Here is a 17,459-nt window from a genome sequence, read left to right on the forward strand (position 1 = left end):
ATAATAATATAAACTTTAAAGATTTAACAAACTGCTTTGACTTAGAACAGTTAAATTAGTGAAATTATGAAACTTTAAAATAATTTTCAGTATCATTACTATGCTGACTGTTCTTTAATTTAAGATTTAATAGGAATTTGCGCAGTTTGATTGATATGAGCATTAAGCAATGCTGAACTTAAACCAAAAGAATCACATTTAAATAGAAATTAAACTGTCCAGAATGGAATAGAGATCTTCAAGTGATTAAGCAATGACAATAAGCCACCTGTGCATCACCATGCAAACTGGTGCAGGTCCACATACTAGGACCTTTGGTCCAACCTATCTCCAAATGAAATAGACATGAATAGCATGTTCATATTTACAGCCTCTGCAGCATTTAATTAAATAAATGTGCAATTTGCAGGTAGAAATTTGTTAGGTAGTGTTTTACAAAGTCAAATCTCCAAAATTTATTCAGATTTCTTGATACCTAATGGCAGGGTTATTTTCCTGTTGTCAGTCATAAATAAAGGACAGAACATCTGCAAAGACCAAGAAAATTCCTCTTTAACCTAACTATTCCGGATTATTTTCTACATCCCACAACAAAATAAATGTCAATCAACAAACTTTAATAGAAGAAATATGTGCTTAATTTTCACATTGCAAAGTTGTTCTGGAGGTTTGTTTGCTTGCTTTGTATAAAATAGCAGTTCCTTTTTAGTTTCAAAAACAGCAAAATTTATGCAAAATGTTTTAAACAATGCCCCTCCTCTTTTCTTCCTATTTTAAGTGTACCCAAAGATTAATAACTGGTAGAATTTCATAAATTACTTCCCTGCTGTATGTCCTAAGCTGTTATCTTGGAAATACACACTGTGCTGCAGCTTCAAAGGTTCCCTTTTTTCTGTGTATATCAAATATATTCTCTTGGACATCTGCTAATTATACGCGGTTACACAATCTGAGCCCTATTCATGAATTTTTTGAACATGAACTAGCCAAAATGATATCCTGGGATTATATCCAAATATTCTCTGAAAATAAACACTGCACTGCCATCCTCAGTAAGAGCTAAAGTGCGGTAAGTCAGTGGCCTGCTATTCAGAATATTAAATTGTTGTGCCAGACACTGTTGTGAACATATTATCTAACATTCTCGTGTCATCATTTATTCTGAGGATAATCTAACCAAAGTCCACATGGCTTTTCTTTTGACACTTTAGACAGTATTGTGATATCTAAAGAGGGCACTGGATGAAATGATATCGTCATTGAGTCAGAGACAAAATGAGAATGATAAATAAAATCTGATGGCCTTTTTCGATGACAACCACAGTCGATGTAGTACTCAATTGCATATCAGAAAGTATGACAGCCAATTTTCAAAAAGCAAGAACCTACAAGCAGAAATGTAGATAACCAGTTATTTGGAAGTGTTGAACAATAAGTAATGGTTAGGGCACAAGGTGAGATGTGTGGGGTGAGATGGGGAAGGGTATAAGCCCTCTCCTAAGTCATTTCCAGCAATTTTAGGTACCTGGGCATCAACATCTCAGAGGATCTATCCTGGGCCCACCATATGGTGACTACACTGCATTAGGAGTTTGAAGAGATTTGGTATGTCAAATTTCCATACATGTACTGTGAAGCACTTTCTGACTGGTTTCATCACCATCTGGTATTGGGGCTTCAATGCACAAGATGGTAGGAAGCTTCAGACGGTTGGTGACTCAGCCAGCTTTATCAGAGATACAATTCTCCCCATCATCGAGAGTATATTCTGAAGGCAATGCCCTCAAGAAGTTGGCCTCCATCATTAAGTACTCTCAGCATCCAGGGCATGCCCTCTTCTCATTACTACAGGATGTGCCTCTTTCTCTTTGCCATCAGATCTTTGAACAATCCATGAACACTGCCCCCACTATTTCCCATTTGCACTACATTTACTTATTTTAATTTTATCTTATGTTATGGCTGCACTGTACGACTTACATCAGTGACAATAAACCTAATTCTGACTCTCTCTTTTTTAAATTGTGCTTTTTAAAATTTATAGTTTTGATAGCTGAGTTTGAAGGATCAATGACTCATTCCAGTTCCTAATGTTCTTAAAGTATTATGCAGAAAATTCACATTAGAATATGTTGCTATGATACTTGCTTGGCTGCTTCACCCGGCTTTAAGTAACATAACCAACACTTAATACCTGCAGCTTTTAAAAACTTTATTCCAGCAGGCAGGCAGTGCTGAAATCCTCTATAGCTGTTCACTCTAGTAGGTGTACTGTTTTGGGTGTTGTGGTGGAAGAGGGGTATTGGTGTCTCTCAGGGGAAAGAAACAGCAGCAGCCAACATCCAGGCATATATCAGGTGTACTGATAGGGAATTTTATTGTCAGGACCTCAGACAGGCATATCTGTGGCTGCAAATGAGACTCCAAGATAGTATGTTGCTTCCCTGGTGCTAGGGTCAATTCTGTTTCTGAGTGGGCTCAAGGCAATGAGGCATCCTGAAAGGACAGCGTAAGCAACACACAAAATGCTGGAGGAATTCAGCAGGCCAGGTGGCATCTATGGAAGAGTACATTTGACGTTTCAGGCTGAAACATCAACTGCACTCTTTTCCATAGATGCTGCTTGGCTGGCTGAGTTCCTCCAGCATTTTGTGTGTGTTGCTCGGATTTCCAGCATCTGCAGATTTTCTCTTGTTTGAAAGTAGGCAGAGAGAGGTTGTGGTCCATATTAGTACCAATGATTTAAGGAGATATGAGATCCTGTGAAGTGAATACAGGGAGTTAGGCAGAAGGTTAAAGATCAGGACCTCTGGGGTGGATACCTCAAGACTACCGTCTGTGTCACACACTAGTGAATATTAGGAATCAATGAATAAGGCAAGTAAAAGTGTAGCTGAGGAGCTGGTGCAGAGGGGAGGGCTTCAGCTACTGGACCCGTTGTCATCACTCATGAGACAGAAATGATCTGTCTAATGAATGAGGTTGCATCAGAATAGTGTGGGGGGGGCAATACCCTCACAAGGAGGTTTTCTGGTGTTACTCAGTAAGATTTAAGCTAGTCTGTCACAGGATGGGGCAGAAAGATGAGAAAGATGAAAAAAAACACAGAACTTAAAGCAAGCAAGTCCAGTAGGCAAAGCAGGCCGGGCAGGACCGTTGCATGTCTGTTCGGCTAAATTGCATTTACTTTAATGCAAGAAACCTTACAGGTAAGGCAGATGAAGTCAGAGCATGAATTAGCTAAACTAGGGAATGTGATATAACTAGTTTATAGCTGGGCAGGACTGACAGCTCAATACCCTAAGGTACTGATGCCTCCAGCGTGATAGAGGTGGAGGGAAGAGAGCAGGGTGACTTACAATACCTGTTAGGGAAAACATTACAGCAGTACCTGGAGCAGAGGTTTCCATTGGCTGGGAGCCACTGACCTAGAGCATATCCTGGGGAACCATCCAGTGAGGCCATATGCATAGAACACAGAAATAATATAAAGGAAGAGTCTTATTGATGGAATTATACCAAAGCAGCAGGAATTGGAGGGACATACTGTATACCTAGAGAAATCAAACAGAGGTGCAGGAATAATAGGGTTGTAATAATAAGTGATTTCAACTTCCTTGATTTGATTGGGACTGGATGGTTCTGATGAATTAGATGGGTCAGAGCTTATTACCTATTTGATGGTGAAGGGCCTTGATAGAGTGTATATGGAGAGAATGCTTTCTATGGTGGGGGAGTCTGAGACCAGAGGGCACAGCCTCAGCATAGAGGCTTTTAGAATGGAGATGAGGAGGAATTGCTTTAGCCAGATGGTGGTGAACTTGTGGAATTCTTTGCCACAGCCAGCTGTGGAGGCCAAGGCACTGGCTATATATTTAAGGCAGAGGGTGATAAATCCTTGATTAGTCAGACCATGAAGGGATACGGGGAGAAGGCAGGAGATTGGGGCTGAGAGGGAAAAAGGACCTGCCAGGATGAAATGGCAGAGCAGACTCGATGGGCCAAATGGTCTAATTCTGCTCCGATATCTTATGGTTTTATTAAGTGTGTCCAGAAAATTTTACTTATGCAATGTGTAGATTGCCCAACTACAGAAGGGGCTACACTTGACCTTTACTTAGGAAATGAAGCTGGGTGCATGACTGACATATTGATGAAGGTGCACTTTGTGACTAGTGACTATAGCCTTATTCCTTTCAAGGTAGTCATAGAGAAAGATAAGATTGGTACTCAGGTTGAAGTCTTAACTTAGGGCAAGGCTACTTCCCATGGCATCAGCCAGCAAACCTCAGAAGTCGACTGGGAGAGGATGATTGCTTTCAAAAATGAGATGAGAAGAGTTCAATGCCAGCATGTTCCTGCTAGAGTGAAGGCATGGTTGGTAAGATTAACAAGGGATATTGAAGCTCTGGTTAAGAAAAGGAAGGAGGTGTATGTCAGGTACAGGCAATGGTGTCTAAGCATGTCTCCTGAAAATTATACAGACCGTGGCACAATTAGCAGGAAAATAGGGCCCATGAAATATCCCTGTCAGATAAGATAAAGGGAATCACAAGGTATATTAGAAGTATATTAAAGTAAAAAGGTAGCTAGGAAAAGAGTAGTCCCTTTTAGAATCAACATGGCCTATGTATGTAGTTGTGGGAAATGCATGAGGTCTTAAGTGAATACTTCTCAGTTTGTTTTACCATGGAGAAGGACATGGAAGTTGGTGAGTTTAGGGGAGGAAATAGTGATATCTTGGAACACATCAACATTAGAAAGGAGGAGGTGTTGGAGGCCTTGAAATGCGTAAACATAGAACACAGAACATTACAGCACAGTACAGACCCTTCAGCCCATGATGTTATGCTGAACTTGTAACCTACTCCAAGATAAATCTAACTCCTTCCTCCCACATAGCTCTGAAATTTCCTTTCATGCATGTGCCAATCTAAGAGTCATTTAAATGTCCCAAATGTCTCTACAAACACCTCTGGCAGCATGTTCCACACATCCACTACTCTCTGTGTTAAAAAATACCTCTGACATACACGCTATACTTTCCACTAATCGCCTTAAAATGATGCCCCCTCATATTAGCCATTTCCATCCTGGGTCAAAGGTGTTGGCTGTCCACTCAGACAATGCTTCTCCATGGAGGCTATTGATGTTCAGGCTTCCATCACTTGAACTTCTATAGACACTTTATTTCCAAGTTACCAAATTGTTTGTCCAACATTCAATACTAGATGTACAAAGCTTCTGCTAGCTTAATGTTGGGAAGACCAAAGGCATTGCCATTGACGTCCACCACAAGCTCTGTCCTCTCGCAGCGTTCCATTCTCTTCTTGGCTTTAAACTAGATAAGTCATAACTTTAGTGTTATGTTTAATCCTAAATTGAGTTGTGGATCTTGTATTCAAGACATCCTTAGGATTGTCTGCTCGTCTGTCTCAATGGATCTTTTCCCATAGGTTTCTTCCTTACCATTATTAGCTTAGTCTTGACTATTTATGGTTGCATCTCCTGTATATTTGCAATAAACTGAGATCATACAAAATATTCCAGTTGCGTCCCAGTTTACACTAAGCCACATCATGTGATAATCAAAAACAAATCTTATGTTGCAAATCTAAACCAAAAACAGAAAATGTTGGAAACAATAAACACGTCAGGCAGCAACTGGGGAAAGAGAACAGATCATGACTTTGGTCAAAGACCCTTTATCAGCTTGTCTGGTGTGATGAAGTTTATGTAAAGCAAATCGGAACATTTTGCTAAGAAAACTGGACGGTACATGACTAGATGATACAGCACTGTCATTGATAGCCAGTTGTCAGTGAGCATGAGAGCATGAGTGAATAGCACAAAATGATCAAAATCACACTTAACTTTCTTCTCCAGCATGTCATTCATTGAAATGTCATAAGAAAAGATCTGAATCTAAGCCATCCTTAATTAAAACATCTGTCAAAACTGAAAGTTACAAGTAAGAATTATTCAATTAATTTATAAAATTGCAATTACCAAAAGCAATTTCACATTCATTTTAATAATAATACTAAAGTTCTGAATATGTACCTAATTTATGGTTTAATTATTTGCAATAAATGGTCCATTGTAACCATTATTAAATTTCAGGGGTCCTGGTTCAGTTTTGTTGATGTTAACTCCATTTATCTAAATTCAAATCAGTGCAAGCCATCAAATAGCACTAAAATTGAATTTGACTTCAAATCAGCTTTTATGACCTGGAGATTTGAAACCAAATAGACCAGCTACGCAGTCTATGTCAGAGACATATAATTTTTTTTTGATAACCCAAAACCTTTGATAAGGTCCCATTGGATTCTGGCATGGCGGCTGGTTCTATACACAGTTATTGGCTTAACTGAAAATATATTAGGGCCCGTGACTTTAAAGTAGCTTTTTCAAGATCCGGAGGGTGAAATGAAAAGCAAAAAATTGGAACTGAAATTGGAATTGAAATTCCAGAAATACTGAGCTGGTCAGATAAACAAAGTCAATTCTTCAGGTTGGTGATCTTTCCTCTGAATCTAGATATTGACTTGAAACATTAACCCTACTTCTCCCTCTACCGATAGTGTCCAAACTGCTAAATAATTCCATCACTGTTTATTTTTTTCTTTCAGAAAACCAGCTCTGCAAATTTTTGCTGTTAGATCCCAAGGATACAGCTTGCATCAGCTTCATTACACTGAGCATGTAACAGACTCGGGCTCTGCACCAATCTCATTGTTACAAGTATATTTAATGTACCATCTTGGGTGATGCTATGGATTCATTTCATCAGACTGAGCTTCTTATCAACCACGGACTTCTCTTACTTGTGCAATGGGATATAATAGCTTGCTATCTCAGAGAGAGGGTATGGGAAATGCTATGCTTTGGCTTTTTGCTCTGTCGGATGGGCAGCTTTCTTTGTTGTAGTAACTGTCTATAGTGGCCACATCCAAGTCACATCCTGTTCAGAACAGCCTCCTAGCCTGAACCTGAGTTCCATTGTGTTCATTCCTGGCTTTACAATGTCTGAACTTCTAACTCTACATAAAGCATAGAGAGCACTGTGGCTTAACAATATGAATATATTAATATTCCACACTCAGATTATGGAACGTGCCATACAAAGTGTGGCACTCCCTTTGAACTCCAGCTGAGTTGTAGTTGCAGTTGACATTGTTGGCCCAGAGGTGAGAGGTCAAGAGTAGGAAGCTCCTCTACATCGGCAAGACCCGACGCAGATTGGGGGACCACAACGGACAGTATCTCCCGGTTGCCACTCACTTCAACTCTCCCTCTCATTCCCATTCGGATATGTCCATACATGGCCTCCTTTACTGCCATGATGAGGCCAAACTTCGGTTGGAGGAACAACATCTCATATACCATCTGGGTAGTCTCCAGCCCCTTGGTATGAACATCGAATTCTCCAACTTCCGGTAATCCCCTCCCTCTCCCTTCCCCATCCCACCTCTACTCTGTCTCCTCTTCTAGCTGCCTATCACCTCTCATGACTCTGCCTTCTTCTACTACCCATAGTGCTTTCCCCTTACATTCCTTCTTCACCTCTCCTGCCTATCCCCTCCCTGTTTCCCCTCCCCCACCCCTTGATCTTTCCTCTGATTGGTTTTCCACCCTTCCTCCACCTTCTTTATAGGACCCCTACCCCCTCCTTCTTTAGTCCTGACAAATGGTTTCGACCCGAAACGTTGACTGCTTCTTTCAACGGATGCTGCCTGACCTGCTGAGTTCATCCAGCTTTTTTGTACGTCTTTAAGAGTAGGAAGCTGACAGGCGTACCAGAGCAACACCCAAAATGCTGCAGGAATTCAGCAGGTCAGGCAGCATCAATGGAGGGGAATAAATTGCTAAATTTTTGGGCTGAGACTTTTCATCGGGCCTAGAAAGAAAGGCAGAAGAAGCCAGAATAAAAAGGTGTAGGGGGGAAAAGGACTATAAGCTGGCAGGTGGTAGGTGAAGTCAGGTGGGGTGGAAAGGGGGTGGTTGGGAGAGAGAGAATGAAGTGAGAAGATAGGAGGTGATAGGTGTAATAGGTAAAAGGTTGAAGAAGAAGGAATCTGATAGGAGAGGAGAGTGGACCATAGGAAAAGGAAAAGGAGGAGGGCTAATCAGAGGAAGGCGATGGGCAGGAGAGGAGAAGGGAAGGGATAAAAGTGTAGTCAGAAATAGAAGTAGTAAAATAGAGAAGAGGGAGGAGAAAGAAATTATCAGAAGTTAAGAAAAATCATTCTTCATGCTGTCAGGTTGGAGGCTTACCAGGCGGAATATGAGGTGTTGCTGTTCCAACTTGAGAGTGGCCTCATTATGGCAATAAGAAGAGGCAATGGAGCAACATGTCGGAATGGAAATGGGAAGTAGAATTAAAATGGGCGGCCATTGGGAAAGCCTGCCTCTTGTGGTGGATGATGAACATGTTCAATGAAATGGACCCCAATGAAGGGTTTTGGGCTGAAATGTCAACTGTTTATTCTTCTGCATAAATGTTGCCCATACTGCTGAGCTCCTTCAGCATTTTGTGTCTTGCTCTGGATTTCAGCATCTGCAGAATCTCTTGTGTTTACAATGGAAGTGTTAGTTTAAGGCATTGGTAAGGCTGAATTTGGAGTATTGTGTACAGTTCTGGTCACCGAATTATAGGAAAGATATCAACAAAATAGAGAGAGTACAGAAAAGATTTACTAGAATGTTACCTGGGTTTTAGCACTTAAATTACAGGGAAAGATTGAACAAGTTAGGTCTTTATTTTTTGGAGCGTAGAAGGTTGAGGGGGGACTTGATAGAGGTATTTAAAATAATGAGGGGGATAGATCGAGTTGACATGGAAAGGCTTTTTCCATTGAGAGTAGGGGAGATTCAAACAAGAAGACATGATTTGAGAGTTGGGGGGCAAAAGTTTAAGGGTAACATGAGGGGGAATTTCTTTACTCAGAGAGTGGTAGCTGTGTGGAATGAGCTTCCAGTAGAAGTGGTAGAGGCAGGTTTGGTATTGTCATTTAAAGTAAAATTGGATAGGTATATGGACAGGGAAGGAATGGAGAGTTATGGGCTGAGTGCGGGCCAGTGGGGTTAGGTGAGTGTAAGCGTCGGCATGGACTAGAAGGGCTGAGATGGCCTGTTTCCGTGCTGTAATTGTTAAATGGTTATATTTTGATCAGGTAGTAAGGCTCCATTGATAGAAATCTTCAAAATCACTGCTTCCACTTCCTTTCCATTTATTACCACAGAGTTAATAGAGCTGGTGGACATAATCTTGGTTTTCTTAATATTGAGCAACAAGCCTGTCTTCTTTCACTGTCTTCTTTCACTTTGATTAGAAGCTTCCTCAGATCCTCCTCGCTTTCAGCCATTAGAGTAGTCAATACATATGACCTTGGGGAATCTTAGAAAGGCAGTTTCCAACAAGAAGGCTTGGTGTGCAGGAGACTGTGAGGTCTCAAGGAGTCAGATTCGACTTAATGACTGAACAACAAAAGTAAGGCTCTGCGAGAAAGTCCATTTTTTTCTAATTATATTTTGTTTCATATGAATATCTAGTAGATGCAAAGTGATCCCCTAACCAATACCATATCCTGCTGTGAACCTTAGTGGAAAATTAAACAGTAGAAGGAGGAGGAGGCATCAGTCAATTTGGTTCACAATATCTGATGTCAAGAAAGGGCTATGAAATTCAACAATTAATTTTGGTATTTCTGAAGATTTGTACCCAAACTAGCAAGTCTGGCTGCTGTTGTTCAACAGTAATACTGGCAGCTGCCCAAGGATTTTGAAACATGACCAAGTAATGTTCATGCCATATACAGTAATCAATGATCATCTCTAATGAAAAATAATCTAACCACCTACCTTTATATTTAATCTCTGTTCATCATCAAAGTTCACCAAACTTAACCGAATCATGTGCATGTTTACTGAGTCTGCAATAGCTTGTGACAAATTAGTTATATCTTGACTCCCCAAAACTTTCCACCATCTACCAAACTTATTAGAAGGGTGATGGAATACTTCCTTTTCAGCTGAGTAGAGCTCCAACAGCACAACAAAGCCTGCTTGACTTGTACTCAGTCTACCATCTAAATAATTATTATCTATACCACATGCACATTATAATTGCAGTCTGTACCAAATCCAACTTGCATTTTATCAGCCTTCCATGGCATCCACAATAGTACATACTAAATCAACAAACTCAACTATCCGGAAAGACAAGGGTGGCATGTTTCTGGGAACATTGCCACTTGCAAATCTTCTTTAAGTCATACCTATCCTATCCTGGAAATACATTCCTCTTCATTAATAACTCACCCAAGTAAACAAAAATATTTACATGTTATATCAAGAGTTCCCATGGCTGCCTTTCTTATACATAAATTTGTTGATGTAAATTTTGTGATATCCATCTGCTGTCGGTGTTGGATACCCATAAGGTTTAAAGGTGGATATTCCCCAGACATCACTGTGATAGATCCTGGATCATGGATTGACAATCTCTCTGCTTCACTTTTGGTTTATGATCTGTTCATAAATGCTCTTGAAGCTTTATCTGTGGTTCAAGTCTCTAAGGAGGAGTCTCACGTTTAACCATGATGAATACTTCCCATGCAGACCTAGCTGTCATTACTCTGAGAATACACATTTGCTCTATACATACTTGATGGATCACATAACCCACTGCTGAGGAACCTAAATCATACATTTGTTCTAGTGTGATTACAGCTGCAATGTGCTTGTATTAACTTTTCATGTGTTTCTTCAGTAACTGTTTTCTAAAGACAATGAATCTGGTATTGCATTAAGCGTTTTATTTAATATTAAGCTTCTGAATGAAATTCTGAAGAGCATAATCCATCGTGTGAACTACTTACTTTAGTGTCTTTTTTTCTATTCATTGCTTCTAACCACAAAGAAATGGTTCTCTGCACCATCTGATTAAAATATTTCCATTGCCCACATCAACCCATGACAGATATTTTGAAAGGCTTTGGACCTGACATGAGCATTGCCTGATGATTTAAATAATGTTTTTTATCCTATGTTATTCATCCAAGCAGGTTTTCATTAAATGAATTCAATATTACCAATCCTTAATGCATTAATACACATTTCAGCTTAATATCACACAATTTTACTTTCATATAATTTTCAAGTTTTCATTCTCTAATATTTAACTGTTGAACTTGAGCTTCTTCTGGTCCTTTTACACCAATGCTGAGGAAGGTAGCTTGCTTTGTAGATGTACTAGTAACCCAGTAATTGAGAAACTCATTTATTTGGAACCTATGATTAGCACACCCGTTGATTTTCATTTCTTTACTGTGCATGACTAGATTGCCTGTATTTGTGTTCTCCTGATGGTATGACTGAAATCAAAAGCTGCGTGGAATGAAAAGCTTTGCCTTGAAATTTTATACTGCTCTGTTGAATGTTCATAGATTGAATGCTTCTTTATGTTTTCAGTGTTTGTAATATTTTGATTCATTTCCTGCCTATATGCTAACACGTAGAACACTTGAGTTTTGTAATCATTTTGGGTACTAAGATCTTCGTTGAGTTCTAATTTAAAACAGGAAAGAGGGAACATGAATACCTGCTTCTTAGAAGTTCTGGATTGTGTCCTTTTTGGTCAGGGTCTTCAGACCATGCATTGGATTTTAATCCGTAATATCTGTGAATAAAAATTTCTGTTTAGGATTTGCATCTTTTTTATTGCTTTTCTTAAAATGCACCATTATGATGCTTATGCATCAAGTATAACAAGTATCAGTAAAAGACATTTAATCGGAAAATAAGTGCAAAGTGGAAACCAGAAATAACTTATTTCCCAGTGAACCACTGGCAGATCTGTACTTTGTTTATGACACAGGTAGAAATGCATCATTTTAATACATCCTGTTTTTTTTCTTTTATTTAGTTTGAACCTTTCTCCACTATTGAGCACTTCTACATGAAGCATTGTCGCAGGAAAGCAGCATCCATCACCAGGGACCCCACCACTCAGGACATGCTCTCTTCTCACTGCTGCCATCAGGAGGCAGGTACAGGAGCATCAGGACCCACACCAGCAGGTTCAGGAACAGTTATTTGCCTATAACCATCAACCTTGAACCAGAGGGAATAATTTCACTCAGCTTTACTTGTCCTATTATTTAAATGTTCCCACAAACTATGGAATCACTTTCAAGTACCTTTCACCTCATGTTAGACCATAAGGGCATGAGATATAGAAGCAGAATTAGGCCATTTGGCCCATTGAGTCCGCTCCGCCATTTCATTATGGTTGACCCATTTCCTTCTTAGCACCAACCTTCTGACTTCTCCCCATAACCCTTCATACCCTGACTATTCAAGAATCTATCAACCTCTGCCTTAAGTATACCCAACAATTTGGCCCACGCAGCTTCCTGTGGCAACAAACTCCACAAATTCACTACTCTGTGACTAAAGAAATTCCTCCTCATCTCTGTTCTAAATGGACATCCCTCCTTTCTGAAGCTATGTCCTCTAGGATTCCCCACCACAGGAAACATCTTTTCCACATCCACTCTATTGAGGCCTATTGACATTAAATAGATTTCAATGAGATCCCCCATCATTCCTCAAAATTCCAGTGAGTACAGACCCAGAAGCATCAATCAATCTTCACACTTTCATTCCCAGAATCATTCCACTGATCCTTCTCCAATGTCAGCACATCCTTTCTTAGACAAGGGACACAAACTTGCTCACAATTCTCCAAGTGAGGCCTCACTAGTTCCCTATATTGCCTCTGAATTACATCCTTGCTTTTATATTCCAGCCCTCTCAAAATGAATACTAACATTGCATTTTCCTTCCTCACCACCGACTCAACCTGCAAATAAACCTTTAGGGAATCATGCATGAGGACTCTCAAGTCCCTTTGCACCTTGGATTTTGAATTTTATCTCTATTTAGAAAATAATCTACGCTTTTATTTCTTCCACCAAAGTGCTTGACCAAACACTTTCTGACACTGTATTCCATCTGCCACTTCATTGCCCATTCTCCTAATCTGTCTAAGTCCTTCTGCTGCCTCTCTGCTTTCTCAACACTACCTGCCCCTCCACCTATCTTCGTATCATTCTCAAACATAGCCACAAAACCATCAATTCCATCATCCAGATCATTGGCATATAATGTAAAAAGAAGCGGTCCAAACACAGACCCATTTGGAACACCATTAGTCACCAGCAGCCAACCAGAAAAGGCTCCATTTATTCCTATTCTTTGCCAGATGCAAAGCAGCCACTGCTCTATCCATGCTAGAATCTTTCCTGTAATACCATGAGGTCCTAACTTGCTAAGCAGCCTCATGTGTGCCACTTTATCAAAGGCCTTTTGAAAATCCAAGTACAAACATCCACTGATTCTCTTTTATCTATCCTGCTTGTGATTTCTCAAAGAATTCCAACAGATTTGTCAGACAAGATTTTCCCTTAAGGAAACCATACTGACTTAGGCTTATTTTATCAAATGCCTCCAAGTACCCTGAATCCTCATCCTTACTGATTGACCCCAACATCTTCCCAATCACTGAGATCAGAATAACTGGCCTATAATTTCCTTTCTTCTGCTTTTCTCCCTTCTTGAGAGTATAGAGGCATTTTCAATTTTTTTGTCCTTCTGAACAATGTCAGAATGTATTGATTTTTGAATGATCTTAACTAATGCCTCCACAATCTCTTCATCTGAAATCTAGGGTTCACCTCTTTCAGAACCCTAGGGTCCAGATGATTGATGTACATTCAGAGCTTTGAGTTTCACAAGCACCTTCTCCCTCATGACACTCTCAAACTTCCGGCACATGCTATTGCATTCCACAATGAAGAGGGATGCAAAATACTTATTCCATTCATCTGCCACTTCCTTGTCTCCCATTACTATCTCTCCAGCATCATTTTCCATTGGTCCAATACCTACTCTTGCTTCTCTTTTACTCTTCACATATTTGAAGAAACTTTTGGTACCCTTTTTAAAATTATTGGCTAGCTTAACTTCCTACTCCATCTTTTCTCTCTTTATGACTTCTTAGTTGCCTTCAGTTGGTTTTTAAATGCTCCCCCGTCCTCTTACTTCCCACTAAGTTTTTCTCCATTTTCTCTTTGGCTTCTTACGTTGGCTTTGATTTTCCTTGTCAGCCATAGTTGAGTCATCCTGCCTTTAGAAAACTTCTTTGCGATTTATCTATCCTGTGCATTATATATTGCTCCCAGAAACTCCTGCCATTATTGCTCTGCTGTCATCCCTGTGGTGTCCCCTTCAAATCAACTTTGGCAATTTCCTCTCTCAAGCTTCTGTAATTCCTTTTACTCCACTGTAATACTGATACATATGGCTTTAGCTTCTCCCTCTCAAATTGCAGGGTGAATTCTATCACATTATGATCACTTTCCCCAAAGGGTTCCCTTACTGTAAGCTCCCATCCGTGCCGGGTTGAGTGGCAAGCTAGCCACTTGGCCTCATTAGAAACAAGGGTCAAGTCAGGAATGGTCATACCATGACCCAGTTAATCCGAAAAGGAGACCAATCCTGACACCACACACCAGACAAGCTATGAAATGAACCGTAAGCTCCCTAATCAATTCCAGTTCATTGCAAAACAGCCCATCCAGAAAAGCTGATCCCTAGTGAGCTCAACCACAAGCTGTTCTAAAAAGCCATCTTGTAGGCACTCTAGAAATTCCTCCTCTCAGGGTCAAACATGAACCAGAATTTCCCAATTTACCTGCATATTGAAATCCCCCATGACTCGTAACATCGCCCTTTTGACATGCATGTTCTATTTCCCATTGTAATTTGTAGCACGGGATTTGATTTGATTTTTTACCAGCAGAGCCACGCCACCCCCTCTGCGCATCTGCCTGTCCTTTCAATACAATGTGTATCCTCGGATGTTAAGCTCCCAGCTATAATCCTCTTTTAGCTATGATTCAGTGATGCTCACAACATTATACATGTCAATCTGAAACTGTACCACAAGTTCAACCACCTTATTCTGTATACGGCATGCATTCAAATATAACACCTTCAGTCATGCATTCATCACCCTTTTCGATTTTGTCCCCCTTTTACATTGCAACGTATCCTGTTGACTGCAATTTTGCCCTGTCATCAGCATGTCCATGCTAGCCTTCTCACTACACACTGCCTCTGTTTGTAAACCAAATGCCCCATCATCAGCCCTATCAGTCCAGTTCCTCTCCCCCTGCCAAATTATTTAAAACCCTCCAAACAGCTCTAACAAATCTGCCCAGAAGGATATCCTCCCCCCCCCCCCTCCCAAGTTCAGGTGTAACTTATCCATTGATCCAGAAAACTAAACCCCTGTCCCCTTCACTGGTTCCTCAGCCACGTATTTGTCTAACTAATGCTCCTATTCTTACCCTCACTGGCACCTGGCACTGGCTGCAATCCAGAGATAACTACCCTGGAAGTCCTGCTTTTCAGCTTTCTACCAAGTTCCCTAATATCTTTAATCAGGTCCTCTTCCTTTTTCCTACTTATGTCAATGGTGCCAATATGTACAGAAGCTCTGGCTGTTCCCTCTCCTCCTTCAGAATGCCATGGATCTGATCTGACACATCCCTGACACTGGCACCTGGGAGGCAACATACATACGATCTGATGTCTCTATTGTATCTACAGAATCTCGTCACTATTCCTCTAACTATGGAATCTCCAATCACTACTGAAGTTCTCTTCACTTCTGGTCTCTTCTGGGCCACTAAACCAGACCCAGTGGCAGAGACCTGGTCACTGTGGCTCCCCCGTTAGGTTGTCCCTTTGACGGCATACTTATCAATGAGGGGAATGTCCACAGGGTTACTCTGAACTGGCTTGCCATTTCCCTTTCTTATCCTGATAGTTACTCAGTTACCTGCTTCCTGCAATCTCGGGGTGTCTACCTCCCTATAGCTCATATCTATAACTTCCTCAGTCTCCAGTATGAGCTGAAGATCATCGAGCTACAGCTACAGTTCCTTCACATGTTCTGTGAGGAGCTGCAGTTCAGTGCACCTGGTGCAGATGTGGTTATCCAGGAGGCTGGAGGTTTCCTAGAAATCCTACATCTCTCACAAAGAGCACTACACTGGCCTGGAGCCATTTTCACTGCACAAACTGTGTCTTAACAGACAAAGAGTGAAGAGTAAAGAGGAAGCCTGATAGCCAGAGCCAAAGCCATGGCCTCCCCATCTAACACCGGCCTGCTCGCACAATGGCCACTCTGCCTGCCCCTGTCTTAATTTTATTCGCTTTTGCTAATGAGTCCTGTTTGCTGATTGGATGCAGTTCAAAATCTGAAAACTGCCAAGAAGTGCTACTTTTTTTCATCTTCAATCTCAGACTTAGATATGTTCTTGATATTTATTGCTTATTTATTTATTATTATTACTTATATTTTGTAATTGCACATTTTGTTGTTCTTTGCTCACTGGTTGAATGCTCAAGGTGGCATGGTCTTACGTAAGAACATAAGAAATAAGAACATAAGAACAACAGGAGTAGGCCATCTGGCCCGTTGAGCCTGCTCAGCCATTCAATAAGATAATGGCTGATCTGGCCATGGACTCATTTCCACCTACCTGCCCTTTCCCAATAACCCTTAATTCCCCTACTAGGCAAAAATCTATCCAACCTTGTCTTAAATATATTTACTGAGGTAACCTCTATTGCTTAATTGGACAGAGACTTCCAGAGCTTCACCAGTCTCTGGAAAAAGCAGTTCCTCCTCATCTCAGTCCTAAATCTACTCCCCCAAATCTTGAGTCTTCTAGTGATTCTATTATGCTTATTATTTTATTACAAATTTATTGAATATGCATGCAAGAAAATTAATCTCACTGTCGTATATGAGTTGGTGTTTCAGTGTTGGTGACATATATGTACTTTGATAACAAATTCACTTAGAACATTTTGAACTTTGAATTACACATGGAGAGATAATTTGCAAATCACTATTTTAGACAGCCAATAATTTGTTGACATTTGTAGCTGAACTTCTTAGTGCTACCAAAATATGAACAATGTAAAGAAGCTTGTACAGAAAATATAAACTTAAGTTGGAGGGGTGATTGATAAGTTTGTGCCCTACGGTAGAAGGAGATGAGTTACCGGTATACAGCTCTCGTTGCATGCAAGTGCAGTTCAACTCTTTGAGTGAAACTGCAGAAAGTTTGAATTTAATAACTCATCTCCTTCTACTTTAGGCCATGAACTTATCAATCACCCCATGCTGTGGACCATTTCGGGAGGTCCAAGACGCCGACTTCTACAAAGAAGGGATCCGCATGCTCCACAGCCGCTGGACTAAGTATATAAATGTAGGAAAAATAAATGTGCTAGGTTTTCTAAAATTGACTACTTCTACCTTAGGCCATGTACTTATCAATCACCCCTCATAAACCAATATTCCCTTGCCC

This window comes from Hemitrygon akajei, chromosome 8 (assembly GCF_048418815.1).
Source record: "Hemitrygon akajei chromosome 8, sHemAka1.3, whole genome shotgun sequence".
NCBI classification, from domain to species: Eukaryota; Metazoa; Chordata; class Chondrichthyes; order Myliobatiformes; family Dasyatidae; genus Hemitrygon; species Hemitrygon akajei.